General features: G+C 41.4%; 1 protein-coding gene across 3 annotated transcripts in view; it reads left to right on the top strand.

The window, feature by feature from the left end:
- LOC102292338 (ultraviolet-B receptor UVR8) overlaps positions 1 to 27,973 on the top strand; it is a 300,520-nt gene that overhangs the window by 254,530 nt on the left and 18,017 nt on the right. The window lies entirely within an intron of this gene.

The raw sequence follows: 27,973 nt of genomic DNA, 5'->3' as shown, positions 1-27,973 counted from the left end.
TGGTAATGTTGCAAAACTATGTACTAGCAGATACAGGAGACACAGTAAATATGTGGATTGCATTAAAACGATTGTATGATTACCATATACCTGACCCAGCAAAGTATCCACTTAAAGTGTAATAGAGCTAGCAGAGACATGGAGATGATTAGACTCCCTGTTACAACTGGCCACTAGCCCAGAGCTAATTCACATAGTTGAATAACTGTGTGACTGCACGGCTGGATCGCCTAGACTGCCACTCTCTCCTCGAGATGATATGATGCAACCAGATAAAGAGCAGAATGTGGCTGTATAAATACGCATAATGCACTTGAGCCAAGCAGTGGCGTTTCTTACATGATTTTTCATCATGGCTAAATGTTTGCTTTCCCCGCAGGGACAGTAGCGCAGGGGATCATGACTATAACCGTGTTACCGAGGTGGATTTAAGCCTTAAGGCACGTTGTAGCCCCAAAATCACCTCTCACTCTCGCCGATATACAGTGAATGGACAAGCTTACATATATAGGCATCCACTGTGTGGTGCACACAAGTTCAAGAATAAACATATGTTTGAAAACACTTAAAGGATCTAGAGTCCCTATTCTACATATTTTATTACATTTACATTCACAAAGTCTTGAGCCACTTCTCATTTTGGTCTTGAGCAGTAGTTCTCCATGCTTACTGAAGGTCTTAATGAAATTTTTCTTTGGACATATTGTCTTGAGTCCAGTCCTTGAACCAGCATATTTTTAAGGAATCTGTTTTTGTTAGTTTATTTATTTGTCTGTTTCCCAAAAGGTTGATTCTGTTCATCTGGATGTAGCGTTTTCAGTCGGAGAAATATTTCGTCACTCATTCAAGTGACTCAAGACTGAAGAAGTCACTTGGATGAGTGACAAAACGTGACGAAACGTTCCTCCCACTGAAAATACTACGTCCAGATGAACAGAATCAACCTTTACGGATTTACTTACCAGAATGACTGAGCATGCATCAAGTTATTTGTCTGTTTATTTGTTAAGCCACTTATCTATGATTATGTTGAGCCACTGATCTATGAATGATTTGAGCATAAAAAGGGAACTAACTCTAGGGATGAACCAATTGTGTGTCTACACATAACAGACAACGTCACAAAATAGCAATCAAGATTTTATCCTTAGGCATTTTGTAATTAACAGCCTGTCACAAAAACACATGATTTGTTCCTATTTGTTAAACTGAATCCTTCTCACACACACATTGTCATACATAGAAAGCCTCCTGACTTGTAGCGCCACAAGCCAATTCCTCCAATTTAATTTGTAATCTAATAAATCTAAAAAAGCAATCAGCGACAGCCAATGGCTATTCAACTTAAACCCTTTGCCCTGCCTGACTAGACAGAGATAATTGTCCCTTAATGTGGTCAAGAGGGCAGAGGGGAGAGAGACTGAGAAGAGCAGAGGGCTAGCGCCCATCTTCTTACTTAAAATAGCCCCTAAATGTGGAAGGCTCCAATTATAAGGCCTTCCAAGTTGCAGGGAGGTGGCCAAGGGCTGTTTATATTTGCCAGTGATATTTGGAATGAGGGAACGGAGAGAGTTAGGAAAGGGAGAGGAAACCATGGAGGGAGGGGAAGAGAAAATAAATTACCAAGATGGTCCAGGAAGTGTGAGGCAGGTAATTGCAGTTGACAGTCCAGTCTGCCACATAGTTAATTTGAGCTTGAGCCCAGGTCCCTTCCACTATAGCACACCATACTTATACATAGCACAATCTGTCTGCATAGGTACATGCCCAGACACCATCTCTGTCTCGCTCTCTCTCTTTCTGTCTCTGGCAGTAGAATTATGTCGTCAGCAAGATATGAGTAGCCATGTCTCTTCCAGTCGGTGCACACTCCATGTCCTTATTTTCCCTATAGTTTAATTTTCCACTGAGAAATATTGAATTTTGAGAAGGGTGATAGTGTACCTGTCAGTGATATGGCGTCATCTCTAACTCCCTCTGACAGGTGGACCATTATATCTGCAAGGGAAAATAATCCCTCTCTACTTTAAGAACAGCAAATTTCAACCCTTTGGTTGGGGAAGAGCAGCAAAAGAAGTCCTCTTACCTAAATCTGCTCTGATCGGTTAATGAAAGACATTATTTAGAAAGCTGATTGCTTTTTCAAAGTGAACAATCAGTATGTGTGTTTACCTTCAGTTATTTGAGACTCTATTGTGGTGAACCTGACTGTGGGTATACTCGGATAGAAATGCACGTAGTGAAAATGTGCAAGTTTTCTTTAAGTGCATGGTGATTTTAATCTACTTAAATGAGTTGTAAAATATATCATAACATAACAAATGTGCCATTTTTGTATGGTCTAATCTAATTCTGACTAAAGTTCAAACTCTGTAATCGCAAATTCTTCCAGGTACAAACCTGCCTAATCTAATCTAATCTAGGTTAATAAAACTGAACCTATAATCTAAAAACTCAGACTTATAGTCCACTCACATTACTGTAAAAATAGGATGACAACCCTGTTGCGACTAGGAAAGAATCAGTGGTTGTCCAGTGATTGAATTTAAGTGACTTCGGTGACTGACTGAAAGTAGTGAAACACTCCAATTCTGGGCTAGCACTTTCACGAGACAGTTGCACTGGTCACCTGGTGGGAGGCAACCTATCTCCAAACAGTTACAGTCTAACTCAGACAGATTTGCAAATAATTGCTGTCATATTTGTAAACAGACAGATTGCTATCACTCTGAGTTAGTCTATGCCAGTTAGCGAACCTTGCAACAGTGAGCAAGTTTGCCAAGGGCCTTTGTCATTTTGCGGTCACCCTCCTGCAACAACTATGTCACTTTTTCTGCAGGAATTTCTGAATTTCTCTTTCAAATCAGTGAGGTTCTGTCTGGACTCCCAATGCAAACAGTGAAAGTGTGTATAGAAAACAACAGATTTGAATCAGACAGCAACAGATTTGCAGCTTTCACCAGTTTATTACGAATAATTGCTGTATTATCAAAATAGATTGCATGCAGTTGCCAGCCTGATCCCATTTGGTTGCAAGCTGATAGCAGACTGACTCTATGACTGCATGTATGTATGTATGTACCAAAGTTGCTTTGAAGACAACAACTTCAAGTGGTCGCAGAGCACCTGGTCTCCTGTCCAGAAGAATTTCAAAGCTAATAATCAGCTAATCAGCTAATAACTCAATATACACCATCAATGTGTCACACACAAATGTTAAAAACTACATTTTATGTTTAGTGAGACAAAAATGTAGTTATGTTTTTATGAACCAAGCTAATAATCATATTGATGACATCTGCTCAAACTTGGTCCAGTTGGAGATTGAGCTCAAACCAATCCTAATTTCACTGTGCTGTCCTCACTGTTAAGGTTGGGTATGCCCAATGGCCCCATAGTCTACAGTACCATGGATGACATCAACCCCTCTGGTCCCACATCCCTGCAACCACTTGACATTTCTATCGACATTTCCCACGGTGCTCTCACATTAAAGGGCGTGACATTTCATTTGCACACGATGTTGATTAAAATACACCCTTATGGTCTCAAGAAAAAAAGGGGGGTGCGGGCCCTTTTTGTACCCTCTTCTTTGGGAAATTGCGAAAAGATTATGGAATAAATAGAAGATCAGCTGTCTAAAGGAATAATGAAAAGGTTGTGCTGATGTTCTCTACAGATTTCAAGATGTGAAATTGTAACACTTTTAATGCGTTACTTAAAATGTTGTGTTTAGAGAAGAGATAGTCAACAACGAAAGAATTCAGGTTTTTGAAGTTCATTGAGACGCATTTCATTTCAGTGGTTTGTTTCAGGCCTGTGAGGTTTTGACAGCATTCCTCTTTGCAATGCCTCTTAATGCAAATAAAACCTGATTTGAATCAAGCTGAATTCAGCCGGAGTCCATCAGTGGCAGGTCATATTTACGTCTGTGTCAGGCCACCTGCATTGTGCTGTTGTCTCCTGATGTGTTAGCCCCAGCTGGACTTGTATGATCTGACTCCAGGCCAGGTCTCACCTGCCAGCTCCTATCGGGTCCTCCACTTGTGTACTGGCCTGGGGCCTGTCACTGATGGGCAGCCTGCCGTCCACTCTAAACGGCTGGTTTCCAAAGACATTCACTGATGTCTGCTCTCCTCTGCCTGAAACGGCTTCTGACAAGACACTGAGATGTTTATTTCCATATTCTGTTCATGTTTCGTCTTTGTCTGTTCTATGCTTGACTTAAACTTTAAGTTGTTAATTGTTTGATATTTAGAAGATGTGCGTGGAAATGTATGAATGTCAGAATTAACTTCAGGATTTTGCAGTTGTGTCGTATCTGACAACGTTTCGTTGTGGGATTAGTCTGTGTAACCTGTGTTTCATTTTCCAACTGTTAAAGGATCATTACATGTATAACTCAATTATATTAAATTAGCTTAAAGGGAAATATATAGCTATGAAATAGGCATTTATGGTATACCTTTATCCCCAAGAAGCCAATAGCAATCCAGAAAATGTAACATACTAATCTAATTAAAAGCAGTTGATATGATACCCAGTGACCGCTCAGTTGTTAAACTAGGAGAGGTGGGGGGGTTAATCATAGCCTGTGAGCAGTTTCGTATAATAGAACCATAATATGATAATTAGTTCACTTTTAGCCAAACTTATCTGTGTCAATAAAATATATGGCCAATCAGGCAGCATCTCTTGGCCTGATCCACTAGCACTAGACAAAACATCCTCTATTCACAAATCATGTAGCCCTGCGTTAATGGCAGTAACATGTAAAGGCATGGCAATAATGAGAGTCTAGTATTGCTACAAGGTGTTAGGACCCTATTATGCCTTACAGATAAGCTAATTTGGCAACTATTATGAGCAGGTTGCCCTTCCACCTTGATAGTATTTCTGTAATTACTGTAGTGACAGCATCATCCCACATGGTTACCCTATTATAGGGCAGGAGATTGTGTTTAAGTGATTCGGTTTATTAGTGTACCTTATGTCATAAGCAAATTCAGGAAAAAAAAACAACTTCTTGTGATCTTCACCTGCATAAAAAAAGGTTTAAGTAGAGAATTTGATTGCAGAACCTTTTATTCTGCCCCTCTAATGAACTGTCCCATTTTGTAGCAAACTGCTCCATCATTTTCAGAAAGGTATTTATTCTGGCAGTAGTTCACACCAGCAGCAGACTATAGTTACAGAGCAGCTATAGTCTGCCATCAAGCTATGGAGATGACAGTTATATCATCAACTCTATCAGCTCTCCTCAGTGAAACAGTTTGCAGTGTCTACAGGGGCACACACAAACAAACAGTTTTCCTAATATTCCTTTTGCAAGCAGACAGACTGTGAGGGTCCCTTCTAGCTATCCTAGCTCAAGGGGAGGGCAGCATGCCCGCAGAGAAATGTATATATAGAGAAGGAGAGAAAATGAATATAGGAAAGGAGGAGGAGAGAGAGACTTATCAAGTAAAAGAGAGGGACAAAAAGACAAAAGGGGGAGAGAGACGAGAAGTGACCCTAAATTGGGAATCTATTACTGAGGCATAGGTGCAGCAGCCCCTCTCTGTCTCCCGTAAACACACAGAAATGTGTTCAACTGCAAGGGCTTTATAAGTTTCCCCTTCTCCAGAGTAATGTGCTTTGAATGGCTGGTAAAATGGGACTGGGAGAATTTCATTCCCGCTGCCTCCCCAGGCGACTCACCTTTGGCCCAGCAATGATATGAGCCCTTTTCTATTTTTTCCACTTTTACTCTCCCTCGTTCCCTCTTTCCATCTACCCGACTGATGGAGAGGAGGAGAAATAAATGGAGAGCAGCAGCACAGCAGGGGCTGGAGGTATGGGAGTATAGACAGAGGCACAAGTGGAGGAAGATTGGGATACAGGGCTTATTTATTTAGTGGAATGAGGCAGGTGCCTTATCCACAGCTCAGATTAGCTCATCTGTTTATGCTAAATGCCACACCATGGGAAGCACGGTCATGTCACAGGAAGTACAGAAACCCATTTTTCTCACTGTATGCTGCTCCCACCAATTGCTGGATCTGTTCTGTTCACCTGTCAGACCTTTACTGGGATTGGTGTATCAGATATACTCAGATTATTGGCTTCTGATATCACTTAGCTATGTAAAACAGGTAGTTTAGCTTGCTGATGTCTACTTCTTATTTTACTTTATTTAAGTACATGTTATAATATTTTTTTTTCTTCCCTGTGACTAAGATAATGATTACCCCTCCTCCGGCTGTTAATATGTGGGTTATTGTACATTTATAAGTTGACTGAATGAAAATGTGATCCAGTCCTGTTTGGCCCCCGTACAGACAGTCATGAAGCGCTGGATGGGTCTTTTAGTGTCCACTTAGACATGACCAATTGAGTTTAAAGGGTGATAACACTATAGACAGGTGATATATCAAGGGAAAAACTTAAATCCTTTACTCATACAGTAAAGCTATCCAGTGGCTCAGGGGCATTATTGTGAGGCATTTTTCTGGCATAGTGTGCCTTTAAAGGGGAGGGTGACTACACATCATTATAAAGGTTTTCTGAGTGATCACCTTACCCTATCATGGGAGAGATCGGTTTCAGGAGAAAACATCTTTGGAAGACTATACTTTCCAGAGACTTTGACACAATAATATCTGTACCTTTAGTATACGTTTTTAAAATAAATATTTGGGCAATCCTTCTGACCTTCTGACCATCTTGATTGTTTTAAAAGCCACTGTGGTTGTGTGTAAAGGTAACAATGACTGTGTAACTGTCCGATCATTAATACATGTTTATATGACTTTAGAGGAGTCAATATAACATTTTATTTACAGTATTTTGTACAGTATATTTATCAGTACATTTATATTATGTTTTAATACTTTGTGTGATTTTTTATTGTCATTATAGTCATCTTTAAATGACATTTTTAATTCTCCTACACATAAAATCATAAAAATTACTGCAGCTATAATGATATTTGTCACAGTTTCGAAGAACCAGTCTTATTTACAGTTTACGTTGAGTCCCAAAGTAAAACCTAAATATTGGTAGAAGCTAAATTCAGCAGAATAGAAAGAACAGTGTAGTGTGCTTTTGGAGGATCAAAAGTCAAATAACAAAATTTAATTTAGAAGCCTTTGGTTCATGTGTGGGACTATAGGGTGCAAGGAGGGCCTGAAGTTAATAGCAAAGACTGGGGTGTGTGCTTATTATTGTTTTCATTTTCAACTACTGTTTAGCCAGTACAGTGGTTAGCACTGTCACCTCTCAGCAAGAAGCTTCTGGGTTCAAATCCTCCGCCCTGGGTCCTGTGGAGTCTATATGTTCTCTCTGTGCTTGCATAACTTCCTCCCATAGTCCGTGTTTGTTGGGTCAAGGGTTAATTCTAAATTTTCCTTAAGCATGAATGCAAGATTGAATGGTTGTCTGTCTCTCCCTGTGATAGACAACCATTCAGTATACTTTCACCCCATGATAGCTGGAATGCTACGATAGGCTCCAACCCTCCCCTGTGAACATAAATTGTATAAGTGGTTAAGAAATGCATGGATGGGTAGATTTACTGTTTGGTAGGTAAAAATCAGTCTTTCAAAACATGTACTGCATGTGTGAGGGGCTTTCTGGCAGAAAGCCCCGAAGGCAATCTTTTCCCATATGTAACAAGCTTGCTCTATATTTTCTTGGTTATCTGTTTGAGAAGTCCTGTCCTATCAACAAACATTTTACATGTACTTATTCATGTGACCTCAAGGCAAATGCAAACATTGACTATTGGAAGTGTTTTTAATGACAACTGCCACTTGTCTTGTGAGGTTGGGCTGCTTGTTGAGGTAGAAAAGCTATTGTCAAACAAAATGAGCTTGATGAAATGAAAGCCAAAGAAGCAAAGAAATATTATTTCTTTAAGTTGTGAATTTGATCATAGGTCATATTCTCCTTCACTAGTTCTGGACACATTCATTACCACATGATGTTTCCACTGCTGCACACAATGAAAAGAGCGTGCCCAAGCCTCAACCTTTCACCTCTTTGGCCTCATGCGGAAAATCGTCCTGATAAGACATGTAATAGCTGAAGCATTACTGCAAATGTGTGTCTTTCTGTATATACCTTGTGGATAGCATGTGAGAGGGTCATAACCTCCCCGCATGTGTGGCTCCCACCCACGTCTTCTTTCCCTCACCTTTTTCAATTCACTGAGCTGTGAGGCAGACGCTGGGTGTGCTGTTTTTCTGCCATTAGAAGATGCTAGCTAATGCCTCGGTGATGGCACCACTCACTTCTCCAGTGGCGAAAGTAAATGGAGCAGCCTTTCACAAACAATAAATCCCTGAGGGTCTCTTTCTTTCTTTTCTCCCCCCTCACCTCTGAGCACTGGCTTTTCATTTGTTTTATTTACATAGCCGCCTTTATGAGCTTTCATCAGCAGGTCTGCTTATATATGAAACTAATGGCTTCTCAGAGCTGTAATTTGAAAGCGTGCGTGTGTTTGTGTGTGTTTGTTGGTGTGCGTGTGTGCATCCATCCATATATTTTATGTTGGTATTTCCACCCATGGATTTGCGTGTGTGTGTGTGTGCGTGCGTTGTCCTCTGTCTTGTGCTTTTGCTCCAGTATATTCCTTTTCTTCTCCTGCCACTTTCCCTTGTTTCTGAACCTCTCTCTCCTGCGCTGTCTGTGCCTCAATATTTCATAATCCCGTTTCTTGTTGTTTATCCATCATCCATAATTTTTGGGAGAAGGTCTTCTACTTAATACTTTTGTTCAGCACAATTTTCTGTGTGCGTGATTATGTCCAAATACAGGCCTGTATGTTTTAGTTATTCCACATGTGCAACTAACTTCTGTATGTTTCATGGGATATCCGCTTTTCATGTTTTGTGCTTTAACAGCAGTAAACTCAGCAAGCAACTCCGAAATAAACAGACACATTTATGTTGTGGGAAAAATAACACTTCCAGCACCTCTGCTTCCATCCTCTGCCTGTTTAACACCCTCCGCACCCCCCTCGGGCTAAACAGAAATGGGTCCAGCTTAGGGCCATAATTGGTCTTGATCCTTAGGCTGCAGGCATATTCCAGCGGTGGGTCTGGATGGGGTGCTTGTTATGTGTGAAAAGGTGGCAGGGGAATGCCTGGCCAGTAATTAACAGTGTGCAGGGGACTGTGGAGGAGGAAATTTAAAAGTGAATGGGGGAGGCCAGTTCATTCTGTGGCCCTGTTCTGCCTCTCTCTCCGCCTCCTCTGTTTCTCATCTATTCAGCCTTGCCTGTTATTGGAGCTGATGGGTTTATAGAGATTTTCACACTTTTTGGAAGTTGAGCTGGCATTGTGAATTTGTTTTCGCTTGCCCCCTCGTTTCTCGCCCCTTTGCCCCAGCTCACCGCACACAAACATGCACCCGTGTCATTCCGTTTCTCCACTGCTCACTTTCTCAGTTCCACTTTTACACATTTTTTTTCTAATCTTTTGAAATATTCATACCATGTGTGCAGCCTACCTGTTCACGTAGTAGAGTTGATCACAAAGTCTTGGATATTCTGTGCACTGCAAAAGAAGTGTGGAAAAGTAACAGAAAAATTTGCTCATCAGCAAATTACTCTCTAAATTGAAAGTCTTTCTGTGAATAACAAAGCATATCTTCTCTCGTGTCTCTCATCTCCTGGCCCACATTATTCATTGGTATCACTGAGGCACTTTATCAGGACCCATTTTTACGTGTTACCTCTAACAGATTGGAAGACTCACTCAGCCGTGCACTTAGTTGCTCTCTGAAAAGCTAAGTCTCCATCTTGTGTAGATTATGTCTAACGCAGTGTTCCCCATGGCTGGGCTGTCTAAACAAAGCCAAGAGCTGAGTATACTGTGAGGCAGAATGCGTACATATCGTAAAACCATTGTGGAATGATGGATGTAATACAGTTAGGGTACAAACAAGTCTGTGTATTTTGTGACCCTTCATGTAAAGTAAGCTTATTTTCATTTTTCAAAAGTTGCTGAGTGATAACTGGAGAGCTCTCAACGCATATGTTGTCTATAGCAGGCCATAAACAAGAGCAACACACTATTGGAGAAAGTGTGACACATAGATAAACACTTTCTCCACACATATACATGTTTCTGTATTCCTCACTTGCCCACGAACAAATTCCATCCTTTAAAAACACAATAGGATTTATTGGCACAAAAGCTTATAGACTAAACTCCCAGAACAATGCATTTCAAGACAGTTAAATATCAATATATTATTTATTATGTTTCTCTAGGGTTACAGTATTCAGGGAAATGATTTTTCAGATTTCAGCATTTTCAGACCTGAAAGTGTGACCCAGGTGAATCATACAGATACATTTTTTTTGTCTGCAGGGTGAAATGAAATTAGCCCTCCTATTTTCTATAGGCTCTATAGGGTTTTTTTTCCCATTACAAGTAAACATGAAGACGTGTGGGATAATAGACAGCTATGCTGTGCTCATGGTAACAGAAGGATGGACAAGCTTACTGCAAATTGTAGACGATGCCTCTTAATGTTCTGAAAGTGTGAATTTTAAACCCAAGCCTAACCAATTAGTTTCACAGATCAGAGTAAATTAGCAGTAACAGAAAATTAAAACAAAAAAAAAGTGAAATCAAAGTCTTCGACACCTGTTTGAGTCCTGTCGTTGATTGATTAGGATAACTGGGGAGTGAGATTGCATTGGTTTATGGTATTAATAAACAAAAAGATGAGCAATAAGTACTTTTTTTAAACTGTGATTTTTGTTGCAGAGCCATCTTTAGAACATATTAGAAACGCACACTGAAAAAAAGCATTGCTGCCAAGGTAATAATCCTTTGTTATAATATGAAAAATATAGATTATGGCTCATCTTTATAGACTGGATAAAACATGGGATTAAAAATGCGTTCCTCCTGAAATAATCTTTTTTATTATTGTTGAATTTGGGAGCGTGTTTATGCGTCAGTAACAATAACAGTACAATCAACGCTGTGGTGTGTCTTGGAAATAAACCTGCAGTCAACATGCCAGTGAATGAAAATATAAAATAAGGTCAAATGATTGTTAATTACAAAAGTTCTAATTAGAATTAAGAATAGTTTGAAATATTAATACCTACTTAAAGACTTGGCTAGGACACACAAGAGGCCTAATTTTCATTCACAGTAATTCACTACATGTTTACAAACAGATAGGCGTATTATATGTGTTATTTGAATATGCGGCAATTAAAATGAGTGTACTATTATGGATTGGGTGCATTAGAACGTAACAGCAATTTTGGGCTTTGGCTTCTAAATGTTTCCTCTGATGCCCCTGGGCCTCTTCAGCTGGCTACTGCATGTACTTGTGGAAAGCCCAGTACAAAAAAAGACAGCTGGGGAGAGTGTTGCACAGTGTAACACAATGTTCACACACCCATATTGGTCATACAGCTCCTTTAATAGAGCACTCAATGTCCAAGATCTGTACGGTGGAATAAAATGCATTTTCCAATGTATTTTGTACTCTTGTGCTGAACTTAGAAAGTGAGCTGAATATATGTCATTTTGGCTTCTGTTTTAATTTTTTACCTTTACCTAAAGCCAAACTTTGGTGAACTTTGAATAAGATATAAAAAAAAAAATAGGATTGCTGTATGCTTCTCCCTCAGCATACACTGGTGCGTTAGTTTGCCAGGGATTCAGCAAGCTCTCTCTACTCTTCTCTAGCCAGGCCAGGTCCAGACTAAACATGTTCGTTTGGGAAGCTTGTTTACAGTGTTTAGGTAGACGGACACACAGGAAGTGTGTTAAGCGATTAGAAATTCCCTGACAGGCCCAAAGATAAATGGATGCCTTGCTAAATGAAGGAAGGAGAGACTTCAAATGAGCTGACGCAGTGAAGCGACTTTTATGTTTCTCGAAACACTTCAAAAAGTGTACGTGTGTATAAAATGAGATTGTGTGTGGGATAGAAAGAGAGAGCATTTTTAAGTATGTCTTTTCATGTGCAAGCATGTCCCTGTCTGTGTGTGGTTCTTGGGGTAACAGGTGGGGGGTATGCAATGTCCTGGTTAACAAGAGTGTTATTGTGTTGTTCTGTCCTGCATGACTGACTGTCAGCTGTGCGGGGTCATCCTTCTTCCCCCTTAAACCCGGAACACTAGCACGGCAGCTACGCATGCCCGCACACACATAACGCACACACTTTTGAGACACACATACGGAGGTAAGGACCCACCCAGTCATGCACACAAACAGGTTCTGCTATGCATCAGTTGGTGGCCTGTAATTCAATTGAGACTTGATCAGTGATATTTCCGATTTGGTGGCCCGATGCACCCCAGTGAAGAGGCATCTGCTCTCTTTTTCCCCTGCCACAGAGCTGTTCAAGGCTGCAGGCAGCACGAGACATGGCTTGAGAGGTTCACACATACACAAACAGAAACCCCTCCCTACTCCATGTATCCATAGCTTTCCTGTGTCACTCATACACAGTGCCTCAAGGCACTTTTGCAGTTCTGTTACACTACTCAACAACAATACGCCCTCAAACGCTTGGCTGTTTACTTTTCTGAAAGAGTTAAAGTCTCTCACTTAAAGGATTACCTTTCGCCTCCCTGGACACTCTGACCTCACTTCAGCAGCATATACACATTTCCAGACAGGCCTACACATATGCACATCCGGAGACACCTAAACACATGAATGAACATACACCTCCCACACACACAAAGACAAGGGATGAAAAAAGCATTGCAGAAGTAGTAGAAGTAGCCAAGTGATGATAATGGCCTTTGTCCCAGCTCTACCTTTTCAACAGGGCAATAAAGATCTGTCAGGAACCTATAAGCACAGCATCCCCCTGCTCAGTTCCTCATTATTTAACCAAAATATACATAAACTTCAGTATTTTTGTTGTTTTTACTGTCTTAAATGTTGATCATTCTTCCTTTTTTTCCATGAAACATCTACATCTACAACTGCATTTTCCAAACTTCTTTTCTTCTGCATTGTGATCTTAAGTACTTGTGGTAACACAGGGAGTGGAGTCGTACTTCTCTTCGACTCTCTGTGCACTGAAGTGGAACTCAAGTGGTTTGACAATCTCCACCTTCCTTACAAAGCACCCCTTCTGGGTGGGGCGGGGCGGCCTAAGCACAGAGGCGGGAATCGAGGGTCATAACTGATGGTCTTGTTTACATACAGGTTAATTGTTGCCTTGTGCTATGCTTTTTATGGCACTCTGACTCTGCGTGAATCAAGTTCTAAGCAATGGGTAAAAAGAGGAGTTATGAGGGAGTGAGAAGGACAACCATATCAGCAGCAAGTCCCCTTTGACTGCGAGCATCCGTATGTTTGCTAGTTTGCACTGGCAGGTGTGTGCTTTGTGTCCACTGACACAATCACGCAGCCAGCTCTGTGTTTTTTTTTTATTTCCCGCTGCAGGAGCGAGGCCAGTATTGTTTTCATCTGTGTGTGTGTATGCCTGTGTCATTGTTGCAACCTGTTGCACACCTCAAACTCTTGATGCATGCTCAGTCATCTTTTGGGGTACCTCAAAAAAGTACATAGCATAATTAAATAGTTTGAAGAATAACCTTTGCCAGCAAAAGCTTAAAGTAATAATTTTCTGTATGACTTTTTCAGTCTTTCACATGGTTGTGGAGGAATTTTGTCCCACTCTTCTTTAGAACAGTGCTTCAATTCATTGAGGTTTGTGGGCATTTCTTTTTATCCACAGCTCTCTTAAGGTCTAGCCACAGCATTTCAATCAGGCTGAGGTCTGGTCTTTGACTGGGCCATTGCAATACCTTGATTCTTTTCTTTTTTTAGCCATTCTGCTGTAGACTTGCTGGTGAGATTGGGTTCATTGCTCTGCTCCATGACTCAGTTTTGGCCAAGCTTTAGCTGTTGGACAAATGACCTCAGATTTAACTCTACTGTACTCTTGTATACAGAAGAGTTTATGCTCGACTCACTGACTGCAAGGGTTCTGTAGCTGCAAAACAAATCCAAATCATCACCCCTCCACCACTGTGCTTGACACTTGGTAGGTGGACGTGTTTGTGCTGATATGCTGTGTTTGGTTTTTGCCAAATGTGTCACAGGAACTTTAAGGCTTGGCATGCTAACTGAGACCTGGAGAGTAAGAGATGTAGCACTTTTTTGCATTTTTTCCGAGTATCAGGGCGAGCACACACCTGAGTGCTTCAGACCAGCAAACTATCAAAACTTCTGTTTTTATAAGAGTGCTCACTTTTGCTGGTGGTCAGTTAATTAATTACTTCCTTAATTCCTATGAAAGTAGTAAGGGTGGACACTTTCTTTTTGCATGACAGTATATATCTGTCTGATTGTCTACGAGTGAGTGTACATTTAAGAAACTTCACAAGTTTGAAGGTCAGCTGTGAAGTAGGACATGGTCTGACCCACAAGTACGGAGTAAATAGTACTGGAAGTAAGGTAACCAAAGTACAAAAGACCAAAGTTTTAATTTTCAGTTATTAGATTTCTAACTCCCCCTATTTGAGGTATCTATAAATATATACCTTCAAAGCCCAAATCTCCCACCGTGTGCTCCTGCAGGGGGATGGTTTAACAATTTCTTTCTTGTATGAGCTACATGTATGTCTGCATTATTGTCTCTCTGTCACTGAGCTTTAACTGTTATCTCTTCATATAGCCTCTTGTGTCGTGGATGAACAAAAGCCACATAAAGGTCTGGAGGATTCAGTGTGATGCTCTCCAGCACGCTCTTAATTATGGCTCTCAAGGCAGGAAATGCCGAGCTTATGGGGGTATCAGGTCCTTCACTGTGACACAGTGATGACTGGTTTGATGTAATCCACCTCCCTGGATAAACATTCTGCAAGGATTGGACCACTTTGCACATCTATTTGTAGTCACATTGGGGTGGCTAGAATGGTGGATGAATATATACACACATTTTCAATGAGAACAGCAAGCAAAACAGTTATTGTAGTCGACTTGTTTTCCATTTTATTTATACTGGTAGTATGTATTCTGTTTAGCATTTCCAATACATTTGCTGGCATATTATGACATACATGGTTACTTTGAGTACTCGCTTGCATAAAGTCCCTCACTCACACCTTGGAGCCACCCTAAATTAACATAATGTCATGCCTGCCCCTTGGAGAATGCAGTAGACAGCTGAGTGCTGGAGCTTATGAGAAAGCTCAGTTGTCAAAAGGGAAGAATTTACATGAAGACGCCGCTTCCAGTTTATGTGCTATGCATGACTCCCACATGCCAGCTATTGCACATGGTATGTGCATGTATGTAATGTGGGGTCGTGTGAGTTGTGGTGGGGGGACTTACATGTTTACATATGCTACTTTGAGTGAGGTGTTTATGACTTTGTTCTTTCCAACTGCTGTGTTATATTTGTGCATCTGTTGCGTATCTGAGCACTTTCATAGTGCCTCTTTAAGTGAGGATGTGTCTGTGAAACAAAGAAGACAAAAGGCTGCCAAAGAAAGCCCACAAGGACTCAACAATCTGTTTGATGTTTCTTTTTTGACCTTGCAAAGTGTGTGAACTCCCAGAGTTCTCCAACAACCGTATGGGAAAACATTGTAGTGACAAATACTTTTCACATGATGGTATTTGCCAGGTAGGTTAACTATTTCACTGTCATCTTTAGAGGTCACTGCCTGGACTGTGTAAGACACCTCCACCTCCTTCTCTGCCTTTCTTCCACTTTCTTGTCACAAAGAGTAATTTTAAACTAACATACCATATATATGGCCAACATATAAACCCATTGTTGCACTTGGGAAAAGATTCACATATTTGCATTGATATTATATGTAAGTTCAAGGGTTAAAGAAAACTTCAGGACTGGGATTGATTCAGCTGATGAAGAGTCAGTTATTGCTTCATAGTTCACAAATTACTGCCAGTACTTGCTTTTAAAAGAAAAGTCCTCAGAAATATGTTCAAACATCGCTATAAGTGATGTGTTTTGTTCCAGCTTCACTTATTTTCCAAGAGTTGTGTGAAATAGCATTACCCTGTAGCACTGAAGTATGGTATGTGGCAAGCCAGCCCAATAACAAAGAACGCATGCACCCATGCATACGCACACATAATCGCGCACATAGTCGCACATGCTCACACAGTGTGTCAGCAGGTTATACTGTGAATGACTTGAAGTGCTGTGTAAGACATACATTTGCACATAAACAGCTACTAATAAAGAAGCCAATAAATACTGTGCACCTTCTCAGATATTCAGGTATGCAGCATGCATTCAGAAAGTGAACAGAAATGTGTGAACTGAACCTGTAGAGAAATATTAAAAGCTAAATTCTATGCTGTGTGTATAAATGCATTTTTCTTTCTTCTTGATTCAGTTGTGTATTTTAGCATTAAAGCAACCTTTCCATGTACAAACAGGATTCATATTATTCTGTTTGTTGAAGCCTGGACTCTTTTTTTTTCAGTCCTTGGCTGTTGGGTTTTTGTGTGTGTATAAGTGTAAGTGTACTTATAACATCCATTTACAGTGCCACACGATAGGAAATCTTCCGCAACCCAATCTGCATGTCTCAAACCATGAAGGTGGAATTTTATCCTGTAAAGGGTGCACTAAATATTAGTAATCGGCTGAATCAGAATCCACCTTTTGTATTCAATGAGTCACTCGGCAAACTTGTCCACCTCAGTTTTACCCAATGACTCAACTTCCCATCTCGCTCTGTGACTCTGTGTCGCTTACCCTTGCTTTCACCCAGCTTTTCCAACCATACCTCCCTTCAGACACAAGTCCATTTCCGCTCTCTTCCCCACTCAACAAATATGTTCTTTGGAGCCCTTCCCAGAATACTTTGGCATGCACCCATGCCCACTCCCAATCTGCTCTCTTGCTTGAAACAGATCCAGAGGACAGCAGTAAGGGGGCAGTAAGGGTGCCAGGGGGTACACCCATATAGTTATTGGGAAATCAGGATGCGGCTTTCCTGTGGGGAAAGAAAAAGAGATGATGGAGGACAAGAAAGAGGAGTGAGACTTACCTGTTGACCTATTCCATGTAACATGAATTTGATGTTTGGACGTGGTTTACTTTCACCGAGAAGGCTTCGCGAAGCAGGCCCCTGCCTAAAAATATTCTCGTTCTCTTTGATGGAAACTGTGACTCTGCCTAATGAGCGCTGTAAAGTTATGAACAAGTGATGAGAGGCTGGACTAGAGAGAGATGAGAGATAGATGGGAAGGGGGTGAGAGAGGGATGGGAGACAGATGGGTGGTGGGGGGTATATAAGTAGAGGGTGAGACAGGGGAGGAGTAATGGGGTGAAGATAGGACATTACGGGTCAGCGTGTGACACATCTGGGTTAAACAAGTCTTCAGTATTCGTGAAGCCACAAATGATATTCCCAAAAACGCAGTGTATTTCGAGTCAGGGGACATTATGTCTGATTGTTTAAGCTGAAGCATACTGTTTCCCATGCCCTAACAAAAAACATACGTTTTAGAAGCGGAGCATTTGCAACCAGAGTAGGCAAAAATTCAGCATGCTGTATCTGTTCCACTTCCTTCCAGATATGCCGCTTTAGTGTATTATACTTCAGAGAAGGACTTAACAGAGAAGCCTCTGTTGCTGACTTGTACTACTTTTTGCCTAAAGAATCATTTTATAAGAAGTTTCTGTATGAACTTTGACATCTTTCCCAAACCACAAACTTGCATTTTCTGCTAATTACTAGCACACTGTGTTGTTTCATCAATGCCTTTCTCGACAAACTCTCTTTGTGTACCTTACTTCATATTTCATCCCACTCCTGTTTCGTCAGAACCCTGTTTGTCGTCTCATCTTTCTAACTCACCACTTCAGAGCTGCTCACTAAGGCTTGAGCAATCTCCCAGTAATGGTGTTTTTAAGTGTCCTGTTTGTATAGAGGGTCTATGGAGAGAGGGCCTGTGAAAGAGCCAATGACTAAGTGGGGCTTGTTACAGTGACTGAGCTCATATGCAGAGCCCAGTCATCCACTGGGGGACTGGCTGCTACTGTAGTCTGGCTGTGGTCTCTGAGCTATCACCAGCCAACACAGTTTTAGCAGTCCACTGTAATGCGACACTTGGGGATTTTACAAAGTGTGACGGCTATGCGTACTTGTACCTTGTGTGCTATGTTGTAGTTAATGTTTTTTTTTAATGTAGGTCTGCATTTCCCATAAGCACAGGTTCCTTTGTGTCCATTTCTGTGTGTGTGTGTGTGTGTGTGTGTGTGAGAGAGAGAGAGAGAGAGAGAGCAGAATAGCAGACAAATTTGTGTCTTCATGTGTATCGGGTGAGTGTACACACAGTTGCAGATGCATAATAATCATCTTTTCTCTGATTTCATTGTTGCTACAATAAGTCTTTCTGAGTGCCCCTAAAGAATTGCTAGACATCTCCCTTCATGTCTGCTTTAGATTTCTTTTCATGGTTTCTTTCAAATTTTAGTGAAGTTATTTGCTTTTACTTGGCCATTGATAAAAGCCAAGTGACTTTGATGCTGGGGGAGAGGAACCTATGGCAATGAGCCTTGATGAGACAGCCAGCCGGCCATCCAGCCAGGTTTTCATTAGATGAATGCTGTGTGGGACTCTAGCCAGGTAAGATGGGCGCCAACATACTGGAGCCAACCAATATAGTTATAGCAAGGTGCTCTGTATTTCACTTCCTCTATGTCACTGACCGTCTTTGTGGAAGTCAGTGTCTGTCTCTCCATTGCCGTCTCTCTGTATAACCTGTGTTGCTTGAACAGCTTCCATGCTCTTTGCAAATCAACACACCCAGCGCAGTGATTTCCATAAAGATGTCTTGGCCGAGCTTTGTTTAAGAATAGGTCGACTGAAATAGGAAGGTTAGTGGTAAATGTCAAAGAAAGATCAAAGAGGATGGGGAACATGGAGAAAAACAGAATGAAATACAGGCATAAAAACAGGAATATCAGCAAAAACGTGCTATGAAAATATTTGAACATTTAAAAGGTTCATGACTAAATTGATGCAGTTGAGCTACTTTCATTATTTTTGCATCTATTTAGAACATGGCATGTATTTTCTGGTATTTCAATACAGCATACAGTGTCCACATTATGTAATTCACTGCACACTCACATATAAATATTGGGTCTTGCATTATACTGTATAATAATACAGTATAATGCAAGACCCAATATTTATACTTCCTGGAGTGTCAGTAGAAAAGAAGATGCAGTATATTATGTGTTTCTCACAGAGAAAAGCACATTAAATAGTAGAGCTCTACATCAAGCATCTAAATGAAAAATTAAAAAAAACAAATCTTTTGTTTCTTGTCTAAACAGTGTCACAAGCGAAGGTCAGTGGGCACTGAAGAGTGTGTGAGGGGCAGCTGTGTGTGCATTTCCAGGGCCAGTCTTTTACTGATGGTCAATTTTGCCCCCATACCATGCAGGATGCCCTGGATTCCCACAGATAATAATAGCTGCCAAGAGTGGTGTTGAAGAGTACAGCTGTGGCACGACTTCTCTGCTCTGCCTAGTGACAACACATCATTTCAAATGACACCTTGACCTTCTGCACCCAGTCCACTTTTTCACAGAGACATTACATTTGTGTGAAAATACAACAAGTATATGTAGTGTTAATGTTAATAAATAGGTGGTATTTATTGACGGGGTGAGATGTTGGAAAACGGGAGTCATTTGCAGGTCACTTTTGACTCAGCAGTCACCTCATCAAACATTTCCCTGCTGTTCCATTGCTTCTCTTGTCTCTCCACATTTCACTTGAAGAATTTATGATCCCAAAAACAGAAAGACCCACACACAGAAGCCTCTGTTCACTCATTTGATTTCTACTTTTGCATTTAGTATGCATGGGTCAGTTGTTCAAACATTTACTGTACTCAGTATCTGCAAGTCTACAGGTGTTAGGAGAAGTGAGCGGGCCCATTTGTGTGGATCAGTGTATTCATACATGGCATGGCAAATCCTCTCAGTGATTGTTTTAACTTCTGAGAGCCTGCGTGTGTGTGCACACGATGCGACAGATAGCTTATATCTATCGGGGTGTTAAGCTGATTAGTGTGAACTGTGGCCAGGTTCATTTGCATACGTTTCTTATCTCATTAGATTAGTATCAGCCTCTGTCACCATGCAAGGCCTCGGCTGGGATGTCTTCCTACTTCGCTCTGTGCGCATAAACACACACAAACACACAGTCACCCTTGATGCCCCCTGGCAAACAACAATGCTAATGTGTAACACCAGCCAAGAAGTGCAGGCTCCTCATCTCCTCTTGTCACCAGCACTACTACACTGCTGTCACGCCAACACATCAAGTCTTGTCCTCAGGCTCTTTGTGTCCCTGGTCTTATCAAGGTCATTAGCTCACATTTTTTATTCCCATCTCTATACTGTCTTCCTTACTCATCTGATGAATTTTCTTTCTTCTTTGTTTACATTTATTTATTATTCTGGGTGTTCAAGCTGGGATAGGCTCCGGTCTCAAAGCCAGAACACACCTTGAAGTGTGAGGTGGTTAAGAGGGTGGATTGATGGATTGATAACAAAAGTTGGCTATACCTGGGTTCCCCTGTCACCCTTCCACCCATGCCCTTGTGCTTTGCAAGGTAAACATGTTCATATTAACTTCATGGGCTGTGGATAGTCTTAGAATATCAAAAACTCTTGCATCGGAATGGGCCTGGGTTGGTTTATTATTACATGTAATTTTGAAAAATAAGACAACATATCTGTATGGTGAGAAGCAAAACTTTTGAGAGAATTTTACAACGCTTACATATTACAGCGTCAGCATCATTGTTTTCTCTATTTTCCACAATGATTTGAAGTGAGTGTAAGCGCCACTTTCATTAGCTGCGGTTTCCTCGGGCACTGCTGGTGTTTAAAGATGCTTCTCCCACTGCTGCTAGATAACATTTTATTTACAGTCATGCCTTCCTTAGCAAGGACAGTATTAACAAGTTGTCATTTCTGCCACGCCTGTGGACAAACCAATACATTGTTCTCATTTATCTATCAAGTGCTTGCCTGCTTTGAGTGAGTGGACCCACACAGGGTCCTTGTTTCAGCACTGCTCAGTCATCTCCTGTACATATTTCTATTGTCAGGCAAAGCCATACACACTGGTTGAGACAGTGTAAATCATTGCCTCAATAGCCAGCAGAGACAGACAGAGGTCATGTTAATTTTTAGTTAGAGCCAGAAGTTACAATATGCTGCTGAGGTCAGCAAATGTCCTCCTGCAGAAATATGAGTATCACTGCAGATAAGCCAAGATTGAAGCAGTCTGAAAGTACAATAAAATGGAGACCTTAGCTTTTCTAGTGCTTTTACTATTAGCAACTGATACAGAAGAGATAAAAATCACCTAATCACTTTTCTCAATTAAAGAATACTATGCAGAATTTCAAGTCATTTGGCTTGTAGTATTTGAGAATGGTAAGAAAAGAGCACAGATAAGATTATTGCAAGGCAGAATTGGCTTAGAGCAACTTTCTCAGTATTGTTATTATTCTGCGACTCTCTCCCCAAGTGCTGCTAATCAGTTTCATGTCTTTTTTTGTCTGTTCGTGTTGTTTTGTTTTTTTTGTTTTTTTTAAAGGACTTGTGTGAAAACAATCATCAATCTCAACAATCAGTCAAACTATAAATAAAAAAAGATCTGAACCCCACGTGCATTGTCTCATTCGCTAGACTAATCCTCAAAAAGAGGAACATTTTGACGAGCTAATTTGTTTTGCCGCCAACTTAATTTGATTTACTTATTAATCACTAACCTGCTCTTACACTGTAAGGGTTGAAGTCATACGTCTACCTTGCTTTGCTGAGCTGTAGGCAAACAGATCAGCAAACACAGCTCTATGTAAGGTCACAACTGTGTGGGATATTGTTGAAAAGAACATAGCGTTCGACCATGAAACTTAAAACGGCGTTCACGGTGCTGGAGTGAAAAGGATCAACACATAAACCTTGTCCTTGCACGTGGCTTTGAATTCGACACATTTAGCGGCATCGTCCCATGCACTGCACAGAAAGCGCTTTGGAAATGATTTGTTCATGTTCTACAGTTGCATTAGAAAGGTGGGTGCTGAAAGGTGTTCTCAAGGTGTTGTTTTTTACTTTTTATTTGTGATACTTTATTTATCATTATACTTCTGATTAGATGAGATGAAGCCTACCTGTACACCAGCAGAGAGAGTAACTTCTTTTTCTTCACACTCTTGAATGTTGGTCATCTTTTTTTACCAAAAAAACTGAAGGGTGTGAGCCAGTCAGTGACGACAGTTACTTCAAACTTGTGATAAGTTTATACCTGACCTCTCCTAAGTTTAAGACTCTGTCATGTCCAGACTTTGACATGACAGAGTCCCAGAGTTTACCTTTTAGAGACATTTTTTTGTACCGTACCTCCTTTGCGATGAAAGGAGTACATGTACATGCCTTCGGGTTAACTGTTAGTTAGAGTTAGTGGGGAAAAGAGAGCTACCGAGACAGCCCCTCACATCTCTGTTCCCTTCAAGAGGCTAATGCCTTATTTATAACACTGCACCCCCCCAGGTGCACACCTCAGGTCCCTGCACAGCCCCTTCTCTTCCCCACAGGTATACTCTGTGCCTGTGCCTCGTACTGTGCTACCTAGCGCACCTTCACATGCCTTTCCTTTCAACATCCCACTCCTGCGGCTGCATGAGAGGAAGAAGTTGGGGAGAGAGATACAAAGACTCTGCGTGACGCACATACAATCTGCAGACTGAAGCGGTTTCACAGCCATGGTCTCCGATGTCTCGCTGCAGTTCTCTCGTGTGTTGGAGAAAAAGAACTGAATCCCCTATCCTCCAGCCCTGCTCACTCCCGCCGAGCCGAAGAAACACCACAGAGGAGACAGAGAGAGCGAGAGATGGAGAAAAAGAAAATGTGGAGGAACACTAAAGAGATGGTGAAGTAGAATCGGAGGGGAGGTGAATGGAGAAGACAAAGAAGTGGTAGGGGGGTGTGAGGAAAAAAAGGAAGATTGAAGAAAGCATGATAAAGAGGGGAAGAAATCGAGTCTCGCTCTTTTTAAACTTGGAGATTCTCAATCCCTTCTTCTCACTCCAACCTGCATTTCTGGGTCACTAGAGACATTTAAACTGCACTTATAATTAACAGCTATTTTTAAACAGGGAGGGAGAAGTGGAGCGGTGGCGAGGTACAAAAGCATTAAAATTGCCCCAGATTCGCTATTGAATAGGACACATCAAGGCAATATGCTGGCAGATCAAAGTGAGCGAGGAGAAAGGAGACAGGGCCGATCAGTGGGGATAAATTGTTCCCTTTATAATGGCATAAGAATAGACCTCTTTGCAGCTGAAACAATTTAATAACTGCATTCATTACCTCTGTCCAGCTTGTCTGTCTGCTGCACAATGTGTAACCGCTTTACTACCTCTCTTTGTCTCTAGTTCCCTCTTCCCCTTTGTTTTACGAACTTATCACTTCATTCCTTTCTTTTCTTTACACTCTTTACACATCCTACACCAAGTCCAGCATCCACTGCAACCTTTCCTCTAGCCCCTGAAACCATCGTCTTCTCCTAAATGTTCCAGCAGTAGCTACGGCGGCAGAGTTTCCACTGAGCCCATGTGCTGCAGGCCCCACAATGAAGATGTGCAATGTCTGACACTCTTGGAATGAGAGCCCTAATAGAAGAGGAAGCGGTTATCACAGGGCTCCCCCAGGACCAGCCTCTGTGTGCCTGACGCTAATTATGGCGCATGCAAATGAATGTGCAGCATTAAAATCAGGAGGAGCCTGCCTGCCTGACTCTGTGCGTAGAGGGGGTTGTGTGTCAGTGTGTGCGTTTAGCCGTGTACGAGTGTGTAACCGGTATCATGTTTGTGTGTATCTGTGTGCATGAGCGCGTGTGTGTGCGCGCGTGTAAGTTCACAGACCATTTGCTCACAAATAAGCTCCCATATTCTTACATATGCACACTTTAGGTGCTTGCGCTTGTTTGGATACATATAGGTGTGTGCACAGTTGCATGTAAGCGCGTAGTAGGAACGAACCGTTAGGCCAATATCCCTTTTACCTTTTCACACCTCCAAAGGTGCAGATGCTTAGACCCATTTGTTCTTTATTGTTTTATTCAGCAGTATAGACTCAAGGCATAGGCCATGCATCAAGGATTAGGATGAAGAAACAGGTAATAACACAACATCTCTGTCTCATTCTTTCTGTTTCCCTCTCTCTCGCTTTCTCATGCAAAGATGTGAATCCTGGCACAGAGGATCTCACAGGAGGATTCCTATAAATACATCTCCCTCACATTCACCAGCAACCTCTCCAAGAGGGCGTCTTTATTAAAACCATTTTGTCTTCCCTGTGTGCCCTTTGTATGCTAGTGTGTGCATGTATGTTTGTGTGCGCACACATACTTTTAGTATATGTATACCTGCATAGGTTTATGAGTGCATTACTGCATGTGAACGCTGTGAAAGTTTATGTACTTTTACTTGAATTTATTATTTGAGAATGTTTTTATAAGTGGCATCTTCATGTGACAGCCTAGGTCTGTTTTCCCATTGTTTGTTTCCGTGTGACTGTGTGCACTTTTGTGTGCGTGTATGTCTGTGCGCACGTGTGTGGTATATATGTTGGCCATCTTATCTCCCCATTAGCCTCTTGTGCCCTGACCAGTATTCCCTCTCTCCCCTTCCTGCTTTCTCTAATGGGTAATTTAGCCATGCTCGCCTGACATCTAGCCTATTCCTTGTTTAGTTGCCATGGCTACGCAGGCCTATGGATTGCTCCCTTGCTCCCCTGGCCTTGCTGTGGATGCTATAGATGTCTCAACTATTAGAGGGCAGAGCTGCTAAGCACAGAGCGCACACTTAGTCTCTCATATATTCGGTGTAGAGTGTGCAAATTAAAAATTGAGCACTTTGTCTTGAATATAGATTCGTCTCTTCACAGAGCAAAATCTCGGACTCCAGTAAGTAAAGTAATCGACAGAAGTCGGCTGGTGAAGCCAGTGGTTTTGCTGTTTGTTTAACAACATTTTTAAGGCTTTTTAAAGGCTACATTTATGTGTTTTGTGTGTTTGTGCATGTGTGCACGTGTTTCTTTTAACACTGTCACTGCACTGAACACAGTACTCTCAGTTAAAGCTGAGTGCACAATAAGTGATGCCTGTGAATAGCATGCTTTATACTTCAGCATGCCTTCCAAGGTCAACCACATTGTACCGAACCGAGCGTAATTCATCTGCAATATGATGAGAGAATGCTAAAAACTTGAGTGGTCTCTTTTTATTTTTATTCGGTTTCATGTAAGGTAATGTCTGGTATTATAGTGAGCACTTTACTATATTTTTACATTGAACTGTTATGACAAATCTGATTAGGGGCAACAACCTGCTGACAGATATGACCCTTTGGCACTTCTCAAGAAATAACTTAAATTCTCAACCCAGACAACTGCAGAAGTCACACAACAGCAGAGTGGAAGCATAAATGCATGTTTGTGTTCACTTTGTGCATTTTTATACTTTTGGGTGGTATTGATTTTTTTTCTCGTTTTTTCATTGTTAAGTGTATAACTTGCAACACATTTGAAAAACTGATGCTCTTTCCTCACAAGAAACTTCATTTTCTGCCATCAGTTTTGTGAGGTCACTGTTGTAGTTGCAGTGACATACGGCAGATTTGCTTTGTGTAAAACTTACACATAAGTATCACATGGAAGAATGAGAGTTGCATTTGAGTGAGAAAAAAAAATCCAGATTTAATCCTCATGTATTTTGCAGGACTTGCAAGTAGTAAGGGTGGGGTGGGGGGATGGGGGGGTTACAGCAAGGGGCTCAGGGTCAAAACAAACATCTATGCTTGAAGTTTTTATGCTTTTGCAGAAGATCTCGTTGTCTTTGAAGTTTTCACTACTGAGAGCTAAGAAGAGAAGGAGAGGCAAACAGGCGTAGAGAGAGTTAGGATAGGGAGAGCAGCAAGGGAAGGAGAACAAGTTAAAGAAGTGCGAAGCCCTTGAGTTGAAACTGTGCCTGCCTGGGCCTACAGAGAGCAGATGACAGTAGCTTTGGTTTCTTTTGCGGAGCTCACAGTACTTTTGCCTTACATAACCCCTCCCATTGTGCTTTTTCAATTATTTGGGGAGAAATCTTAAGTATGCATTTAAAAATGTAATGCTTTCATGTATTCCAAAGTAGGGGAAGAAGAGGGGGCGCATCACAGATCACGCAGAAAAGAGACGGCACTGACAAGTTTTCAGAATATCGACAATTATAATATTCTATAAGGTATATCAGCAGAGTTTAACATTGTGCGGGAGTGTTTTGGGAAAGAGAGAGGGAAGATAGGCACTCGGAGCAGATGCAAGCAGTGCAAACTCAGACATTCTTATTTCCTACCCTTCCCCCAACCCATATTCCCCCTAAGGTGCCCCTTTACTCCCCTTCTCCCCTCCTTCTGCTTCTCTGAGAGGTTAAAGCGCACCTTCCCACTAAAGGGCTCTGGGGTCATGCATCTGCATGTGAAATGTGAACCCGCTGACATTCCAGGGCAGCCCTAAGCCGTGCAGTCCTTTTGTTCACCAGGGTGCCAGTGTCAGGCCTAACAAGCTGAACGAAGGTCTATGTGAGCGCAGAAGGGAAGATGGGGAGAGAGGTCGGTGTGTTGTCGATGCACTCTCCAACTGTGCCAAAAACAACAGGAAAGTTATGGTTGTTGAAATGGTAGGATAAATTCTTTAATACCAGGCAACCTCCTAAAACACTGTTACCACGAGCTGGAAGTAACTGCAGAGGATGTTTCTTTGGCTATGTTAAAATTGTGTTTCCTTGAAACTGACACTGGTTTAAGACAAGTGTTGGTATCAGAATTGATTGTATTCAGATAAGGTATTCAACAAGTGTAGTAAACTTAGAATCTGGAACACTGAACCTGGTATGTTTAACCTAACAGAAGGCTTTCAGGCAGACCGTGGACATGCACACTCTTTTAAATCATCCAGCACACAGAGGTGCAGGGCTGCAGTCCTTTCAGTGTCTGAATTGAGTTCTGAGGCACAAAGGGCAGCTATTCACCAGGCAGTGATGGACTTCACACTAGCCTTTATGTCCTCAGTGGCAGGCAGAGAGAGAGAGAGTGGAGGGGGGTTGGAAAGAAAAAAGTTTTGAGGAATATGTGCAATACAAAACAGAGAGATTGTTTGGAGGGCAGGAGCATGGATTGTGTAACATTTTATTAGAATATATTAATACATTTGATCAGTGTGAGCACAAGATTTCTGTGAGATATTTGTATTGTTCCCAGAAGTAGTGTCCTTTTAGATCTGTTGTAGTATTTTAGAGAAAGGCTCAGAGAACATGGTGCAGCCTCAACAGGTGTCAGCAGGTGCTAAAGCAGCATTACGGTTGTTTTTACATTAAAAGAATCTAAAAGAATTACATACAAATGCATGCACTATTTAGAAATAATATCTGTTTTGTTTCTTTGAAAAGTCTTGATATTTCTACCAGTTTAATTGGGACTGTATCTGTCAGAAAATTCGTAGTGTGTCTCATTCGATATGAAGACTGAGCACAGAGTGTGAACCTGTTGTTCCCATCGTGATTCTGATTTATTTGACCTCATGTCTAATCTGTGATGTATCCATCCATCCATTTTCTTACGCTTAACCAATTCAGGGTCACGGGGGTATAACTGGAGCTTATGCCTGCTGTCATGGGGCTAATAGCAGGACACGCCCTGGACAGGTCACCAGTCTATTGCAGGGCTAACACAGAGAGACAGAGAACCATTTGTGCTCGCATTCACACTTTTTGCAGTTTAAAATTGACAGTTTTCGGACTGTTGGAGGAACCCACACACTTGTAGGATCCTTGTTCTTTGAAATCTCTGAAAGACCTATGTGCCCTGTTGTGTACGCCTAAATGTTGGTGTGTGTGTGTGTGTGTGTGTGTGTGTGTGTGTGTGTGTGTGTG

Source organism: Haplochromis burtoni, unplaced genomic scaffold (genome assembly GCF_018398535.1).
Source record: "Haplochromis burtoni strain Fernald_Lab_line unplaced genomic scaffold, NCSU_Asbu1 Contig_63, whole genome shotgun sequence".
NCBI lineage: Eukaryota > Metazoa > Chordata > Actinopteri > Cichliformes > Cichlidae > Haplochromis > Haplochromis burtoni.
Note: the sequence above shows the minus strand (reverse complement) of the source record. Positions and strands in the feature narration are given on the sequence as shown.